This window comes from Drosophila nasuta, chromosome 3 (genome assembly GCF_023558535.2).
Source record: "Drosophila nasuta strain 15112-1781.00 chromosome 3, ASM2355853v1, whole genome shotgun sequence".
Classification (NCBI taxonomy): domain Eukaryota; kingdom Metazoa; phylum Arthropoda; class Insecta; order Diptera; family Drosophilidae; genus Drosophila; species Drosophila nasuta.
This window is the reverse complement of record NC_083457.1, coordinates 1,198,993-1,217,388: the sequence shown is the minus strand read 5'-3', so window position 1 is coordinate 1,217,388 and position 18,396 is coordinate 1,198,993. Positions and strand designations below refer to the sequence as shown.

The following is an 18,396-nucleotide window of genomic DNA, read 5'->3' as shown; positions in this document are numbered from 1 at the left end:
TTTAATGTCACCTCAGGGGATTTGAGTCGCACACACGCACAACTACCCAGGGACAGAGGGGGAGAGAGAGGGGTGTGTACTAGTAGTTGGTCGGCCAAAAGAGCAGACAACGTGTCTCTATCGTGAAGCAGCAGCAGCAGCAGCAGCAACAACAACTGGAAAACTGGTAACTTGTACCTGGCATTGGTTTTATGTTTAGCTTTAGGTTCGGCTCTGGCTTTGGTGAAGTGTCCTCCGTCTGGTTGTCATTATAGTCGGTCGCATGAATTATGCAGTAGCCCAAGTGAACTAGTTGTAGTATCTCTGGACTGGGCTTTGTTTGTTGTTTTAATTAACTAATTAAGATTTTTCTATGTCGCTTCTTGTCGCTGTGGCAAGCTGCAGAGGTACGTGTGGAATGCCTGCATTATTTGTTGCAGCCAAGTTACTAAGGACCCAATTAACCTTTTATGGCCATTTGGCACAATAACGACGACAAAGAGAAGCAGAAGCAGAAGCAGAACCTGAACGAAATGATGGAACGAGACCGAAACGAAGACAATGAATGCCACAGAAACACTAAGACTGCATTGGCTTTGGCTTTGTAAGCATCTTAGGAGGCAGCAACCAAAGTTGCAATTGGAGCTGCCACTGCCACTGCCACAAGCCGCTTTAGTTAGCCAGTTAACAGCGCACACAACTATATTGCAGCACCATACTTGGCGCTTATTAGTTTTGGCCACAGCCCGGGGCAAACAATGATCTTGTTTTGTGGCCAACAATGGATATCATAAATTCCCACTACAAATTGACATTGGGAAAATGGTTGCACACCAAAAATGGTTGACTTCGCGGTTTTCCTATTTTCATTGCATTTATATTCATCTTTCTACTTCTTTTCATATTTTTGCTTGCTATTCGGGTACTTACCTCAATGTGGCGACCTTATCAATTATTTATTTATTTTTTGTACATGTAGCTTGAACGTTATTTCCAGGAGTTCTTATCGCACTGCAACGAGAAGCGAATGAAATATAAATTACCAACTGTGCAGCTCTTTTATATAGGTAAAAGCAGATAAGCACTTATTATCGACTGATAATAGCTGCTTGATAATAGTGTTTCTACTTAATTAACTGTACGGTCGCACATTCGCTGCTAGCGACAATTTATGACTCTGACAGCATATGGATATGACAAAGAAACGCATTATGACTTCCTGTTTCCAACAACAGGCCTATAGCATAATTAAACAACATTAATTGTGTATCGCCTGCGAAAACAACAAGTGCATTTAACGACATTTGCATAACTTTGTTTATTTCCACTTTTACTTTCTACTGACCACAATTTACAATGTTTTGACAACTCTAATGAATTTACCATAATTATTATTCTATTTTTTTTTAATGATTAACAAATATTCAAATGATTTAGATTGTTTATTTAACCGTCGAGCAAAAAACCACCAAAAAGAAAACTAAAGTGACCATCAATTAATCCATATAAGCGAAATATGCTTTTATCTATTATAAAAATAAATTTGACACAATTGAGAGACAAGCGAGTCGAGTGTGCTGTATGAAGTGCAAAGTCAAAATATTCTAAAAAAAAATAATCAAAAATTCCTTCTTTTGCTTGTCTCATAAGTATGTAGATTTCCTATTGGTATACAGTAAATATTCTATATTATATTTAGTATATACATAATCAGCGCTAAATAAAAATTTTCTAGTTATTAATAAACTTTTGTTTTTGATTTTGGCAGAAGGTAAGATTAAAGTATTTCAACTTATCGCTAACGCAATTTTCCTAAGAATATCTCTTAGTAAATAAAACTGTTGATCGAATAAATAGCAAATACGTCAATTCTTGTAATTTTGAACAACACTTAGTAATAAGCATTTAAGATATTACAAAACTTTTTTTTAATTGTAGAAGATTAGAATGAAGAATGTTATTTACACTTATCGCGAAATCAATTCATTTTAAGAATATCTAAGAATTTTTTGTTTACGTTGACACGAACTTGCCATTCACAAACTAACTGATTTTAATGTGAAATGACAAAACGCTACGAACAACAATTACAAAAATAAATAACATTGCTGGTGCCAAGAGACCGGTAAAGAAAATCGCATGACGATATCAACTTGAAATGACCATTGGGAATTCTATGTCATGTGTGTTGTGTGTTGATTGTGTGTGTATGTGTTGTGTGGGTGTCGTTGAGCACGTTGATTATCGCATGCGTGGTGAACAAGTCAGTCAAGAGCACTTTTTTTAATAACTAATTAGAAGCGCCTTGGGTAGCTTGATTGAAAACAATAGAGGCCTGCTGCAAATGACTTCCAAAATGCGAATAATATAATTAATAAATGTGCCCAAGCATTGCTAATCAAACTAATTAATTAATTCGATTTCGAGCACCATGTGCTACAAAGGAAAACTAATTAATGATGCCTGTACATTTCTGTTGCCAGGACTAAGGCAATAAATTATTTCATTTCTAATGTATTGATGAAGTGAATGTGTATGTACATATGTATATGTATCTGTGTGTGTATGTGTGTGTGTGTGAATTTGTGTATGCGCCATTGGGCCGAAAACAGAAGCTGTGCTGCTTCTGTGCCAAACACTCAGATCTATTTAAGAGGCTTAAAAACTTGACAACAAATTTCGCACGCTTTGCGGCGCCCACCAACAGTGACAACAACAACAATAACAATGTTGAATGATTTGCGAGTTAACAGTTCATTAAATAAATGTTCGACCAATAAGCTAAAGCAAAAGCCGCTTATAAGAGCGATCCGCCAAAAGGGTTCTTATTCGGTTTGTGTTTGTGCTCTGTTTTTGCTTTTGACAGTACTCTACAAAATCTGAATTGTTTCAACATGCAGATTAAATTTCACATATTACTCATTTTTGGTATTCAGTTATTAATTTGATAAAACTATTTCAACAACGTAATATACCTATTCATCTATGTGCATTTGGTAATTGCAATTGCACGAATATATTTATGCATTTCAGCTCTCACAGTATCATTTAGTTGTGAATTTTCTCGCATTGCTGCAGTTTTAAAGTTTTAAAAGTTTAATTATTACTTTTGGTTTACTCATAATATATTTTTGTTTTTACTCATTATATATTTAAGGCATCAAAAGTTCAAAAATGTTTATCTTATCTTGTAGTGTATTTAAAATTCTCATCAACTCAGAATGTTCATGTTCGATTTGCTGTAAATGGCATAAATTATTTGCTAATGATCGCAAAATGTTGCTTGCTATAAACACTCTTAAATATACATAAACAAAGTGCCCTTAGGTTATTGTTTGGATAATATTTTTTGCTTTTTGCTATGACCAGAGGCGAGGTTTCATTCTGTTTTATGCTCTCGCACGAAGCCCATTAAAATTTGCTTCGATTCAATTCGAACAGTCGGCATAAAATGACTTTCTGTTTTGATTCCCTCTTTCTCTGGCACTTCTTCTTCTGGCCATGCGGTTTCTGGTTGAACGTCTTGATTAAGCGCAATTAATTGCTGCAATTGCTGATTGTAAATCCAATTTATGCCCTTTTGCAAACTGATTAGCCAACACATTCGACACGGTAACAATCTCCCTGAATGTTTCTCTGTTCGGATGTCCATCATCCGCAACGAAGGTCATATGCATATTTATAGTTCTCTCCGATGTTGTTGTTGTTGTTGTTGTTGTTGTTGTTATTGAACACGCAATCGTTTCTTTTGAATATTAATAAAAATTTACATAGTCGGTCAACCAGTTTGCTATGACGATCGTCTCTTTATCTCTATCTATCTATCTCTCTCTCTCTCTGACTCCGTCTTCATAGTCGTCATCGATTTGAATATAACTTGGCCCATACAAGCGTGTAATTTGTGCGAGCTTTATGTTTATTGAATTTGGATAGCGCCATGAAATGTGGACTAGGATTTAACGACTGTCTGGATTGGATAAGCAGCCTGGCACTTGAGACGCAGAGCCTTTCCATTAAATGAATTGTGGGATTAAAACACATTTAATTCAAGCTAAAAGCTTTTAGGCATCACAACATGCCTAAGGGAAAATCAAATTGAAGAATGAATGAAATAAACACAACACCTCATGCTGAGCTATATCACATTTCTGTATATTACTTTCGAATATATTTGGCAAAGAATCTATCGATTTTGCACACTGCTTGTTGTGCATTTTATGGCCGAAGATTAACTGCGGCAATTTGTCTTGCATTGAGACAACACTCGTAGGAAGTGGAGATTGAGAAACATTATCGGATTGTGCATTACGTGCTTTTTGTGCGATTTTGGGGAATGTATCTTTGCATTTGTTACTGTGTTTGTTGCTGCTGCCGAAATATTTAATTACAAAACAATAACGATGGAAGAAGAAAAGAACATATTGTCAGACAGGACAATGGGCGGAAAATGGCAACAATAAAAAGCAAATAAAAATGCCAAGCAATAATTTTATTTAAGTTGCTTGCAACTTACAACTTGCAACAAAAATGCGAATTATTTGCACAAGTACAACGTGAGGTCTTTGCCAGCCCAGTCATCGGAGGGAATGAATCGACTCTGAGGAAGGTCTGAACACTGAACACTGAACACTGAGCACTGAACAGTGGACACGGGACACTAGGACAGGCATAAGGTCTCTAAAGTAGTCGTTGCAGTCGTGTCAGCATCCGGGGAATGCAACAGAAATTGCAAATCATGCAATTTGTGCGCACTTCGAATGCAATCAGCAAACTGTTTGATTTATGATCATTTGCAGTTTTCAGCTCAGTTCAATGCAGCTTGTACTAATTTTTCAAATCATACAAAAGCCTGACTCGACACAAAAATTAATCTCCCCCTCCTCGCTCTCTTTCTCTCTTTCGATCTGCAAAAAGACGTTACAATCAATAACTCAAATCAATTGCAGGACTGCAGTTGTTAACTCTCCAGAGTCCAGACAACGTCGTCTCAAGACGCTGCATAAAACCAGTAATTATACAGACCCCAAATGGGGGCTGGTCCTGGTCTCTCGGCTTCTGCCATCCTCCCAGCCCCAAACATTGTGATAAACGAGGCATCGTTGCATTGTGCGAAGACTCGTACTAAGGTACAACAAAACAACTTCATTATGAATTATGCTGCTTTATCACTATTACAGCATGTTGCAACTAATTGCATGAAGCGATACGTGCGATACGAACAACTCACGTTGTAATTATATTTGTTACAACTTGAAATTAGCATGCATTTACTAATTAACTGCCATTGTAAGAGTTGCCAGTCTCGAGTTCCAAGTAGACGCCATGCCGCGACCTCAACAGCCTATCTCCAGTTTTTCAAGTTCTCTCTGTATTTCCTCCCATTCCATTCTCATGGTTGTCACATATGAACCACTCTCGGAAAGTCAGAAAGTCAGAAGTATGCAGCACTACCCACTCACTCGTTCAAAAGTCAGTTTCAAACTCGTATCTCAAGAATGCGTATCTGTATATGCATATCCATGCATGCACTCATGTGTGTGTGTTGAATATGTATCTGTTAGATAGATATTTTGTTTAAAGGCAGCAACGAGTCTGCGACTCAGTTTTAATGCAGTCTATTCAAATGCATTAAAATGACCAAAAACAATCGATAAAGTAAAATGAGTTTTATTGAAACAAAAGTCGCAATGAGCTCATAGATAACTTTACCATCTTCATTATATGCAACCAGAAATGAAATCCCATTTTAGCCTGAATATTGCCAATTTATTTTGCTTGTCTGGTTTTTGTGCGTATCTCGTTATGAGAGAATATGCACAGGAAGATAACTCGATTTAGTTTAGTTTGCTGTGAAATTTAATCGTTTTTATTAGTCGTTGCCATAGATTATGCTATCAACATTTAACGAGAATTTTCTGTTTTTCACAGAAAAGTTAAAAATATTTATTAAATTGAAACTCTCAGCAGATAACGAAAGATATGAGTGCTGAATTATTCAGTACATATTAAATGTGACTAACTTTTTGCCACGTAACATCTAAATAACCACAAGCCAGCAAACTATCAACATCATTAATTCATACAAATATTTAAGTAAATATGTATATTAAAACCACATACATGAATAATCAACAAATTGCTGTTCAATATTGAACGCAGTTGTATAAAAATGTGAACGAGTTTATTTATTAAATACATTTTCGTTTGCCTTGCCCGCGGTTGGTTTTGTGCGCAACTTGTGCTGCAGCTTGTTGACATTTTTGCATTATTATTTATATATTTTGTTAACAAATATTTGCCCTTTTGAGTGCTATAAATAGAGCTCCCTCTGCTGATGCGACATGCCAGATATTACATCTCAGTTTTGTAAATACCCTGTACTTTCGATCTGTGAATGAACCGGGTATAAACGACTTTTCAAGAAAAGAAAGTATCATATACTCTTTGATTCTCTAAAAACTATAGTCTTCGGTATTTTTGGTTTATTTGTATAATATGGTTTTATTGAAAATAGGTAGCGAGTGTCTCACAGTCAATCACAATCGGCTGAAAATTTCTTACTTGTTTTAAATTGAATACAAAAGTACTCTAAGTTTAACATCTACAGCGTATCTTGTAGTTGAGAACTTCCAATTTAAATATTTTTGCTTTTTTATGGCGATGCGTGACATTTAGCGTGCTAACAAAATCAAAATCAAACAAATGAAACTCCAAGCTGATGGGCAAAATAAACGAATATAATTTCTACATATGTACAGACACATGTATCTACACATATGTGCATGTATCTACATACATCTATCTACACACACATACAGTATGAACAAATGAATTTCCGCTGCAGATAACAAAATAGAAAAAATAATAATGAGAAAATATAAATAAAATATAAATGTGGAGCATTGTAATCGCTTTGAGCGCAACAAATACAAATATGTAAACAGTTTTTGTTTTTTATTCATTGATGATATCAACCATCATTCATATACATGCACATATATATGTATATATGCCTGTACCGTTACAATTCGTTTTATGTCTCTTTGCATAATATTTCACAATAAGAAGCACTAAAAAAATGGCAAAAGTCCCAAGCGACCTGAGGCTAGATAGTGAAAGTTACAGCTAATATTCGAGAAGTTGATGATCATGACGATGATAATGATAATGATGATGTTGTTGTCTAATGGCAAACATTTGTAAAAATCACACGAAACTCATTCATTCATTGATGAAGACATTGGCATTGCATAAGCCGTAAAATTGCCAAAAGTCAGAGATTTATTTTTGTGCAAAAGTTTCGCAAACATTTCTTTTCCCCGTCCCTCTCTCAAAATGCTTGATTATGATGGAAAAACGTTCACAAAAAGTTAAGGGACGTTATCTGGTATCCTTGGTTATGTAAGGAAGAAATTAACCTTTGGAAAAATCTTTCGCTTTTCCCATGGCGACGAAGTTCAAACTTAAGTTCGCAACAGTTAAGCGAAAGGAATGTCTTAGGAATTCGGAATACAAATTAAAAGAGCAATTGGTCCTTGACCCTTTTTATTTTTACACTTGCATTAAGGATGCTAATTGTATCCTTTTCACTTATCGCAGTGAACTAAGGAAGTCTTTTTGAAGCTTCTTGCTTTGCTTTCATCCTTTTTTTTCTTGCTCACAAATTTAGCCATTTGCATTTAGTCCTTCATGCAGCAATTTGTCAAACGCTTCTTCTTCATTTTGTTTTTGTTGTTCGTTTTTGTTTATAAACAAAAATTGCTCAAATATAATTAGAGTACTCGTCAGCGGCCGCCTGGAAAGCAAAGCAGGTGTCGGTAACAAGCGAAGAGCAAACAAACGAAAGAGACAGCCAACTGACTCACAGACAGAAAGAAAAAGAGAAAGAGAAAGAGAGAGAGTGCGAGTGCGAGTGCGAGAGAGAACGAGAGGCAGAACGGACTATGGGCTTGAGTAAATAAATAGCTGTAAAAATCTTTAAAAGGCCATCAGACGGTTGTTCACCTGCGACTCTTTCGACGCGCTCCACCTCGTTTCTTGGTCAACCTTTTGGGCCGAGCCCAGTCAGAGTTGTTGTTGTTATTATTCTTGTCGTCGCTTTATTGTTGTTGATGTTGTTGTGCCTGTCATTTCAGTTGCCTCAGCTAAGTTTTTTTTTGGTTAATTTTTAACGTGCCAAGAATTTCATCCGCCCATTTCCATGTCAATTGGCTGCGCACGTTGCGTTCTGATTTGGTAGCTCGTTTTCGTTTTTTAGCATTTTTTTTATAGACAGTGTTTTTTTTTTGTTTTGTTTTTTTTATGTATTTCGCGCTTTCTGTTACAATTTTCAGGGTGTTAACTTTCTTGACGACCCACATAGGCAGTGAAGTTAAGCAAGTGTTGGCCAAGTTAGCCACGGTGCCTCTTCTAATCTTCTGATCAACTTGGCAGTTTCACTTGCTAGGAGAGTTAACTCGACTCTGAAGCGAATCTCAACTCATTACGACGCCTAATTACGGCTCAATCAACTGACTGACTTCAACATCTCCAGCTGCAGTTTCAGTTGCTGCTGCAGCTGTAGGGCTGTAGGACTGTGTTGCTTCAGCTGACTGGCTGACTGCCTGGCTGGTTACCTAACAGCAACTTAATGACTTACTGAAAGTAAAGACAGTCGCAACGGAACCAACGACAAGAGCGCGCGAGCAAAGTTTGTGGCATGCCTTAAATATTTGGCGGCACCTGAATGCATTTTACAAATTTTTATGTTGCCATTGCTGCGGCTGTGTAGATGTGGCTGCCGTTGCAGCAACATGTGATAAATTGCAGGCATCAACAGCAAAGAGCAACAACAACAACAACAACAACAACAGCAACAGTACAACCACAACTGCCTACACTTGGCAGACGAAGTTACTTGAGCTGCTGACATTTTTGGATAGCTGACTCATTGCCCCGAGCACTGCACCCAGGTGCAGGGCATGGCTTACACTTTTGTACTCTCAGTTAAAGGAACGAATCTGAGAAATTAACCATTAACATTTGAGTACAAAGTATATGTATAGAAAAAAGCGAGGATGAAAAATGCCAAGGCATCCAAAGGTGAGTCGTCGTCTGTGGCTGTGTGGCAAATGTTGATGACTTTGCATTGAATTCGCTTTCAAACTGCCAACTGCAGGCATCGAAAGTGCCAAAGCCATCTCTCAGATGCGTTTCTATTGAACGACTCCAACTCGACATCAACACAATGTTTCATTATGTGTGCGTCCGTCTATATGTATCTCCATCTCCATCTGTGTGCGTCGCTGTTAATGATGATGCAACATTTGCCACAATTGTACAAAAAGCGCCCGGGGTGATGAGGCATAAGTTTAATGCTCGAAGGCCAAAAGCGCTCTCATAGTACTCTCTATGTGTGTGTTTGTATATTTAGTGTTCGATGATGTTTTCTTATTTCTTACGGAGATGCCTCACATTGAGGGTATAATGAATATGTCATGATGTTGCCACACATACAACTGCAACTTGTCATTTACATTCGATTTAGCGAGATTACGTGAACTATAAAGTAGAGCTTTGATTTCTTCGATCAATCTTAGTTCATTGAACTAAACTAAAATGAATTTAAAAGCAACAAATCGTACGTCTGAGGTTTGTTCTTTGAAGTTTGCTTCATGTTTATATGCATCTTCGATATTGCCTTTTTCAGAAGTCTGTAACAAAATGTCACCGCTCTGCAGTCAACTATGACCATTTGCATTGGCATTTCCCGTGGCACAGTTGGAAATGTTGGCACTGTGGTTACGGTTTAATAACCATTCATTGCTGGTGCCTTGCCGGCAACATAGATATATTCATAGTTATGGCCACTGTTGTAGCCACATTACATATAATAAATAAAAACTAGTCAAGTGAGCACAGAGCCAAAAACATTGCAACAGGTTTATTTACTAGCCTTTTGCCTTATTAAATCTTCTGCTTGCCATTGTAGTTGTTCTTGTTGTTATTTTTGTTGTTGTTAGCTCTACTAGTTAGATGTTGGTGTCTGTCTGTCTATGGGTCTGTTGTCTGTTGTCTGTTGTCTGTTGTATTTATCGTGTGCTTTTTTCTGACAACGATGATTTGCGACTGAAGGTTAGTCCGCGTCATTAGAGTTGTCTAGAGTTTTCATAATTTTACTGCGGCAACTGGCAACTGCCATTTTTAACTGCGGGCGAGGGAACCAATTGAAAATAATGAGAAAAACAAGTTAAAAAACGATTAAAAACTAAAAATAAATTGTTGCAGAATGTTGCGGACTAACAAATGTATCTTTAAGATGTGCTCTTCCGAGCATTCGCACGCACAAATCCGAATCCGAGTACATTTCACATAACAAAGTTCACACAATGCTCTCAACTCTGAGTAACAAACCAAGAACGAGCAGCGAACAATGAACAACAAACAACCAAAGAAGAGGGCAATGCGTCCCATTGTCGAAACTTGTGCTTGTGCTTTAGAATTTTGCTTTCTTCTTCCCTTCATCTCATCTTCCGAGGCTGATAACAACAAATTCGAGAACAATGCTAAAAACTTTTTTGGCTGTCTTTGATATGGTCGGACTCGTACTTAGACTCTCTCTCTCTCTCTCTCTCTCTCTCTCTCTCTCTCTCTCTGGATATTCTATATCTCGAGCGCGTATATTTTTGGCAAAAAATCTCCTAAGTTCTTCAACTGGGCACGCTGGCCCCTCACGTAATTCATTACTTGTTAAAATTCTTCTTATTCAGTCACTGGCTGTTGTGTGCTAAAAGGAAAACAGAAACATGAAACATCGCAAACAGAAAACACAGCAGCAGTCGCATAGGAGGAAGTCGCTTCTCGCCTAGCTGCGTGTGTATCCGTCAGATATCGCTTCAACTATTTGTATTTGCCGAGTTGCTCATATTTTATGGCCCCTTCTCGCGTAAACAATACAAGAGTACTACAACAACAACTACAAAGTATTCAGCAAGATAAGCATTTTTTATTCTCCTCCTGCGTCTTCCTCTTCTTATTTATATAAATACGCGGACCAAGCTGCCACTCAAAAATGACCAGAAAAGGCGCAGCACACACTTTACACATTTTCCCCGATGGCTATCTACCAACAATGAATGACCAAGTGAAATCCATGCAATGCGACAATAGAGAACACGTTGTGGTTGCATGTTAAACATAAATTCTAATTAACTGTGTTAAGATATAAGGCTTGTTAAAGGAAGTTGTATCTTTAGTGTGCCTCTAACTATAATCACTCATAGGAGTTGATATGAAAAGGGTAAAAAGAATTTATGTAGTAAGTAAATTTCACATGAATATGTACAAATATTTCTTCTAATGTTTTAAGCTTGTCAATTTTCTCAGTTATTATTTATTCCACAGTTAAAAAAAAAAACAATAAAGAAAGCTACATTCAAATATGCTCGATACCCGGTACCCATTTTTAATAAAAACAATATAGTTAGAAGACGGTTTTATCGATAAAATATATAAAATTAATATACCGGAAAAATACAAAAACAGACCAAAAGTTATACACATGTGGTATAACATTGCATTTAAAATAAACCATAGAGAACAAGATATACTGAAAACTTTTAAGTTTTTTATCAGACATTTTCGATAGTAAGAAAAAATAGATATTGTCTATACCAAAACTTGAGACTCTACTTTTTATATTAAATCTATTACTAGGCAATGTGTTTAATCAAATGCTATTAAATTTCTGTTCGTAGTTCTCCTGGTGATCCTTCGAACTAACCGATCACTCTTTGCCTTTTTGGCCAACATTCTCGTGGGCTGGCTGACATGTGCCAGGCGCTCCAATTTATGGCTGTCGATACGAGCAGTATAAATTGTGGCTAGCTATTGATTTGCTGTTTGTTGTTGTCTTTGTTGTTGCGTGTTGTTATTGTTGCGTGTGTTGACAGTTGACAGTTGAGTTACAAGGTCATTATGTGGTTGTTTGTGGCTATTTGCAGCTGATATGCTGCTTGTTGACCAGCATTGGGCGTGCACACAACGAGTTTGTGCGTCATGAGATACAAAATGTATCTGTGTATCTATATCCGTATATCTGCGAGCGTAATTACAGTTAACGCTGAGCAGTCAAAAGCTCAACTTCATTTCCGCCAGCGCCGTGAATCCAAACAAAACCCTCGCATAACAAATCCGTACTCATCGCTTAAGTCATAGAAACTGAAATTTTTGATTGATGTCTAGGCTGCTCAAACATCATGCCAAGTATCTATCTTGTGTTTGACAGGTAACGCGATAAAAAAGAGAAGCGAATCAACACTCACACAAAAAAAGAAGTAAAGCGTGAGCATCGATGATCCCTTGCCTTGCCTCAATTGAGTTGTCTTTTTCCATTTCGGGCCAGTGGCTCAGCTGCAGACACAGATTCAGATACGTATCTTTTGTTTAATATTTTTCTCTTTTCTGTCTTTTTTTTGCCATTGTCTGGCTCAACGTCTCATCTCATTTCGTCTCAATGTCTGGCTTTGGTTTTAGTAGCTGCTATGTGCGTGTGTGTTGGTGTGCTTGTGTGATAGATTTCCATATTTGTTTTGGGCCCACAGTGATTAGGAGGAGCTGAGCTCAAGCCTGGCGATGATGGGGCCCAATTAGTAGCTTGTAACTGTCCAAATATTTGAGCTACTTGGATGCCGTGTTGTGTTGCTTGGACACAATAAGAGAGAGACAAAACACAAGCCGGCACTGGATGCGATCTGATAAGGCAGCAGCTGGTTCTTAAATTGAAAACTGGATGTTGAAGTGGGTCGTCGTTGGTTCGAATTTGTCGTGAAAGATGTGAAGAGGCAACTTTATGAGCAAAAGCTGTTATCTCAATGCGATGCGCTTTCACCAAACTGCACCCAAAGTAACGTGATGCAGTCTGACAGACACAGAGACACAGAGAGTCTGCATGTGACAAATGCAGATACAAGATACAAATGCTGACAGCTACTTAATCGAAGTAGCCGCAACGAATCGCAGAGAGAAGAGACCAAAGTGAAACGCCAAAGCAGATGATATTATGCACTTGCAAAGCAAAACCATCTCCATGACGACTCCTCTTGGCCGGCTTTTTGTAACTACCAACAAAAGCCAAAAGGCAAAGATGAGTTTCAATTTCAGTTTCAGTAAGAGTTTCAGTTGAGCTTGAGTTCGAGTTGGAGTTGAAGTTGGAGTTGGAGTTTGAGTTTGTGTTTGTGATGATGATGACTGCCGCATTCCATGCAATGCAGGGCCCAAAAAATAAAAATACAAAACCAAAAAAAATGAAAACAGAAACAAAAAAACCAAAAACACAGAGACCCAAAGACTATATGGCTGTGGTCTTGTATAAATCGCTGTTAATGCTGTTGTTGTTGTTGATGTTCTTGTTGTTGTTGTTGTTTTTGTTGTTGTTGGTCTTGTTGTTCTTGATGTTGTTTGTGCTGGGGCTGCAGGAACCAGTTTGGTTTGAATTTTATGTGTATTTGGTTGAAAATTTACGAGTTTGGCGAATAAAGCAGCAAAGAATTCAATGAACTCGTCTTCACAGACTTCTAAGCCAGCAGCAACTCTCCTAAATACTACAGACCTGTACATACAACAATATATACATACATGGACATATGTATCTTAAACGTTTACACTGCCAATGTGTATGTAGTACATGCATCACACACACACACAAACACACTCACATACACCACATATACATAATTGCAAATGTGGATGTGTATCTGCCGCAGGCTCCTAGTTATGCAAATGTCTGTTCTGCCCACCCGCTGCAAAGGCTCTAAGCAGAAATTGCTTTCGAATTGGTTTGGGCTACAAATTTTTATGCCTGCCGCCAAGAGCAGCAACTTGAGCTTGCGCTGCATGCCTCCAATTGTTGTTGCTGCTGTTGCAGTCGTGTTGTTGCTGTTTACTTGTATCTACAGGTTGTGCCAACATTTGTCTTGTCATTGCAGTTGTAGATTCTTCTGCGACTGCGTGCCTCAGCCAACAAATATAATATATGGCTAAGAGCCAAGCATTTAAGTATTAATTGCCATCATTTGGGGCCTTTTAAATGCTGAAATGGCATAAAAAATATACCACAATTAGACAGACAGTTGTTGCGGCTAAGATTCATCTCACTCTGAGTTTCAACTGAGAAAGTCAAACATTTGAATTGGCAAGCACATTAAGATAAGTTATTATTAATGGTTAAATGGTTAATATCTTATGTACTTAAATAAATATTTTATGAATTATGGATTATTTGTAGAGCAGCATATATTTGGTATATAATTAATACACAAAAATACCAAAAGAGTTTTGGTATATAATTAATACACACAATAACACGTAAACACAAAAATAATAAGAAGTAAACTTGTTCAGTTACTCAATAGATAATTAAGAATAATAGATTGCCACTCACATAAGAAGAAACAAAACAAATAATTATCTACGTTCACATACTTTAGTATTCTACTGTGAAACACGAGACCGCGACTTAAGTTACCCAATGCTCTTTCACAACTAGACACAGGTTGAGGTTAAGTCTAGCATAAAGAACTTGAAACAGCATCGCAATCGGACACTACGTGCCCCTTACTCGGTTGCCCCCTTATCCAAATGCCAGTGCCATTTGGCCATTTGGCTATTTGCATCTTCCGCTTTCAGCTTCATTCCAAGTGAATCAGTTATCCAGCGTTAACTACAGTTATACACAAACGTGCTCACTGTTTTGGGACGACATTAGATTACTGTAGACATGTAGAACATGGCACAGTTGATATCTACCCTTGAGATTACAGTGCTCATATATGTAAGTAAATTCTTCGATCATATTACAATCTGTCGCTTGCGGAACGTGAAGAAGCCCCAAAATACTGGGCTGACCTACGACCAAGCTAATGTTTTTTGTGTTGTGTGCAGTTGGTAAAAAACATATCCAAATTTGATGAGAATTGTTCGTCAAGAACGTGACGACGTGCGAAATGAATGAAAGATTAAGGGACCCATCTCGTGTTTTTCGCACCTGGCCACATTGTGAGGTCAATGTGAGCAGAACATAAATCAAGAGTGTGAGAGACGGTAGACTGTAGACGCTGTGATGTAAGCTGAGGCATAATATGTTTGTGATTAATTTATTGAAATTAACATAAATGGCAACAGCTTTAACTTTTACTCGCTTCCCTCCGACTTCTTCATGTCACTGCTCCACCGAACGACCCCCCCGCAGATGCCTCTTACCCCCGTCCCATCCACCAATCTGGCCCAAGCATGGCCGACATTAATAATTAAATTTAATTGCCATTGCTGCTTCTTAATGATGCAGTCCGAAAAAACGTAAAAAGCATAAGAAAAAACGGCAGTCAGGTCGAGCACAGAGCCGGGTCCCGAGACCCCTAGCTAAGGCCGAGAAAGAAACCCGTTTTCAAATGGACATGGAAATTAAACGTATACCGAGTTTTATTAAATAAATAAAACTGAATGAAAGAGCTTTTGATGTATACGCGTAGACGCTAAGGAAAGAGACATAACAAACTTGGACGGAGCGACGGCACTTTTACTTATTGGCTCATTGCGAATATGAAATGGCCGAGACAGGTTTTAGCAGGTGTCAGTCGAGTCCGATAACTCGACGAACGAGTAATTTACAAAAAAATGTTTAGGGGTATAATACAAGTGAAGGGAGGAAGGCTTGTCACATGGAATTTCAACAAAAGTTAGGGGAGTTCCATTTGCATAATATTCAAGTTCACTCTATTATACAGGTTGGAAATGAACAATAAGCAGTCTTTTCAAATATTTTAAATGACCTTTAAAACTGGGAGTGCTCTTCTTCAACAAAGAATGCGAAGAAATGAAACGAAATGATTGAAACCCATTAAAAGTTATCTGCACAAAAATCATGCTTTAATTTGATTTATATCACACAACTCAACTCACAACATCAAATCTCAAAGCTCAACATAATAAATTAGATAGTTAATCTACCAGGTGAAACATAGCTATTTAAACCTATAGCATTTTAAAACATAAAAACATAAATTATATCTTAACACATTTAAATAATCAATCAAGAGTTTATGGTGATGGAAACTTCAAAGAACGTTGAACGAACTTTATTGAAGTGAACATCTAACATACTGGTCGATATTCCAGTTTCAAATTTAATTATGCAAATTAATAAAACAAACTCTAATTAACGGGTTTTTAATAGTCAGAGTCAACAAATTACTATCTTACGTATCAATCTAAGTGGAGCTAACTCGCAGTGAGCTCCCAAATGTCTGAATATCTATATTCATACTATCTGTCAAGTTGGTACGCTCCCCTGCGAAAGTGTGTCATCTAACGGCCTGTGGCTCTCTCATGAATTGCCCCGCGATAATTAATAAATTTGGCCCGTTTCTAGGCCATAACTAAGCAGAGTTCAGAGAGGTAGAAAACCCAACGAACAATGTAAACCCAAACAAACCACACAAACTCACATACATACATACACATACATATATACGCCGACACAGGGTTGTATGGAGAGTTGGGGTAGCTCGCTGCCATGGCAAAGTGGCAAAGGCAAAAACAAAAGGTTTAAGGAAAAAAATGGCAGCACTTTCCAACGAGTATGGGTCGGTTGGAGGAGGCGGATGGAGTGGAGAACAAAGTCACAGCTGCAACAAGGCATGAAAATCAAATAAAAATTTATTGATTTTTCTATGCCGGCGAAAAACAAAGCAAAGGACGTAGCCAATAAAAGTAATTTGCAAGCAAACACAAGCAAAATAAAATGAAACGAAACAAAATAAAATGAAATGAAAGCGACGAAGAAAGACGAACAACAAACATGCAAAAACAAAAACCAATGTGTGCTGGCAAAGTCAATGCACGCCAAAACGAAGAACAATCGGCCAAATACAAAAAGCAAAGAAAAGACGAAGAAGAGCATGAGCACGCAAAGACCCAAGCTATGGTTTTAGGGCCCTATAAGGGTGGGCCGGGAAGGGGGCAACGGCAGTGACAACGCGTCGTTGGCAGTGTTGTTAAATGTCAGCTCGAGTTAACGGAGCCACGCGGAACACACGCAACAAAAAGAAATGTTTTGTTGTGGAGCGCCAGGCAACAGCAAACAGCAGCAACAGCAACAGCAACAACAAAATCAACGCCAACAGACAGCAGCAGGTGCCGCGAGTAAAGCAAGGTTCTTTTTCTGTTCTATGCGGTTCCAACCGTTTCGTTCGCTGCGACTGTCTGTCTCCCTTGTTGGTTGCTGTTATCGTTGTTGTTGTTGTTGTTGTGTTTGCTTTGCTCCTGGTCGCGTGGCAGAGGCACTTGACGTTCAATGCTCAGCTGGTTGGAGTTGGACTCACCCCTCTATCCACAAGTTCGAATGCTGCTCCTCCTCCGACTGCTGTTGTTGATGTGACCGCTACACAGTACTTCGGTTGGCGCAGTGCTTTGATTTTGCTGTCAAAACGTATACTGAGGATTATGGCAGAACCTGAACGGACACTTCAGGCACTCTTGTGGCACAGCAATACTCCCAAGCACGGAGAGAACGGAATACACTCACTATAAATACTGCACTCGCGATTGTTGTTTCGTCGTTGATTTTGTTGTTATTATTGTTGTAGGGAGCAAGCGTTGAATTTGTTTGCGCACTTTTATTTGTTTGGCTCAACTGAAAATATTCACGCTAATAATTTGTAATTTATGCTTATTATATTTATAATTTGCATTTATATTTCACACATTTCTCTGCCGTCGAAGAATACAAAGCAAAACGCACAGCTGACTGTGATTATTATTACTGTGTGTGTGGAACTTAACTAACTGCTGCTTCTGCTTTAAATTTGGCCTCAGCTTTTGTTGCTGTATCTTCGCGCGCCCTCACACACACTCTCATGCAAACGCACACCGCACGCGAGCACACAAATACATGCACCAAGAAAACAAACACTGCACCTGTGTGTGAGAGTTTATCGTGTGCAAGTGGTGAAAGAGAAATGCAACGATTCGTTTAACACGCACCCCACTTCCAACTGTTTCAACGGCTAAAAATCGACTGAATTAACGAAGCGTCTGAATGACTTGCTTCAACTTGTCTGAACCAAAATGGTTCGCACTCGTCGCAAAGATGACCGGCAAGCGGTTGGTTGGCAACGCGAAAGCAACCGCAACATGTTCGATGTGGGAATGAGTGTGAGTACCCAGTTCTGGTGATAACTTCCTAACGTTAAATTTCAACTACTCTGCGGGTGTCTTGTACAATCTTTTGCAAGTCAAAATATTTGAAGTGCACCCGCATATATCACATGATATTTAGGCTCAAGTCTTTGTATCCCAAAAAGTGAAACCTCCACGCTATTCCAAATGTATATATGTACTTTGAGAGTTACATAAATAAATATTGGAACCTTTTTTATCAGC

At 38.1% G+C, this 18,396-nt stretch overlaps 1 protein-coding gene across 3 annotated transcripts in view; it reads right to left on the bottom strand.

Moving 5' to 3' along the window:
* The window catches only part of LOC132794429 (putative polypeptide N-acetylgalactosaminyltransferase 9), a 63,298-nt gene extending 45,268 nt beyond the window's left edge, over window positions 1-18,030 (bottom strand). The window contains exons 1-2 of one of the 3 annotated variants that reach the window (XM_060804884.1): window positions 17,337-18,030; window positions 910-990 (exon numbers count right to left, since the gene is read on the bottom strand). The gene's annotated coding sequence lies outside the window, so the exon portion shown is untranslated. The remainder of the gene's footprint in view (window positions 1-909; window positions 991-17,336) is intronic. The other 2 variants (XM_060804886.1, XM_060804885.1) reach the window with 2 other exon arrangements.
* Between the last annotated feature and the right edge of the window lie 366 nt (window positions 18,031-18,396).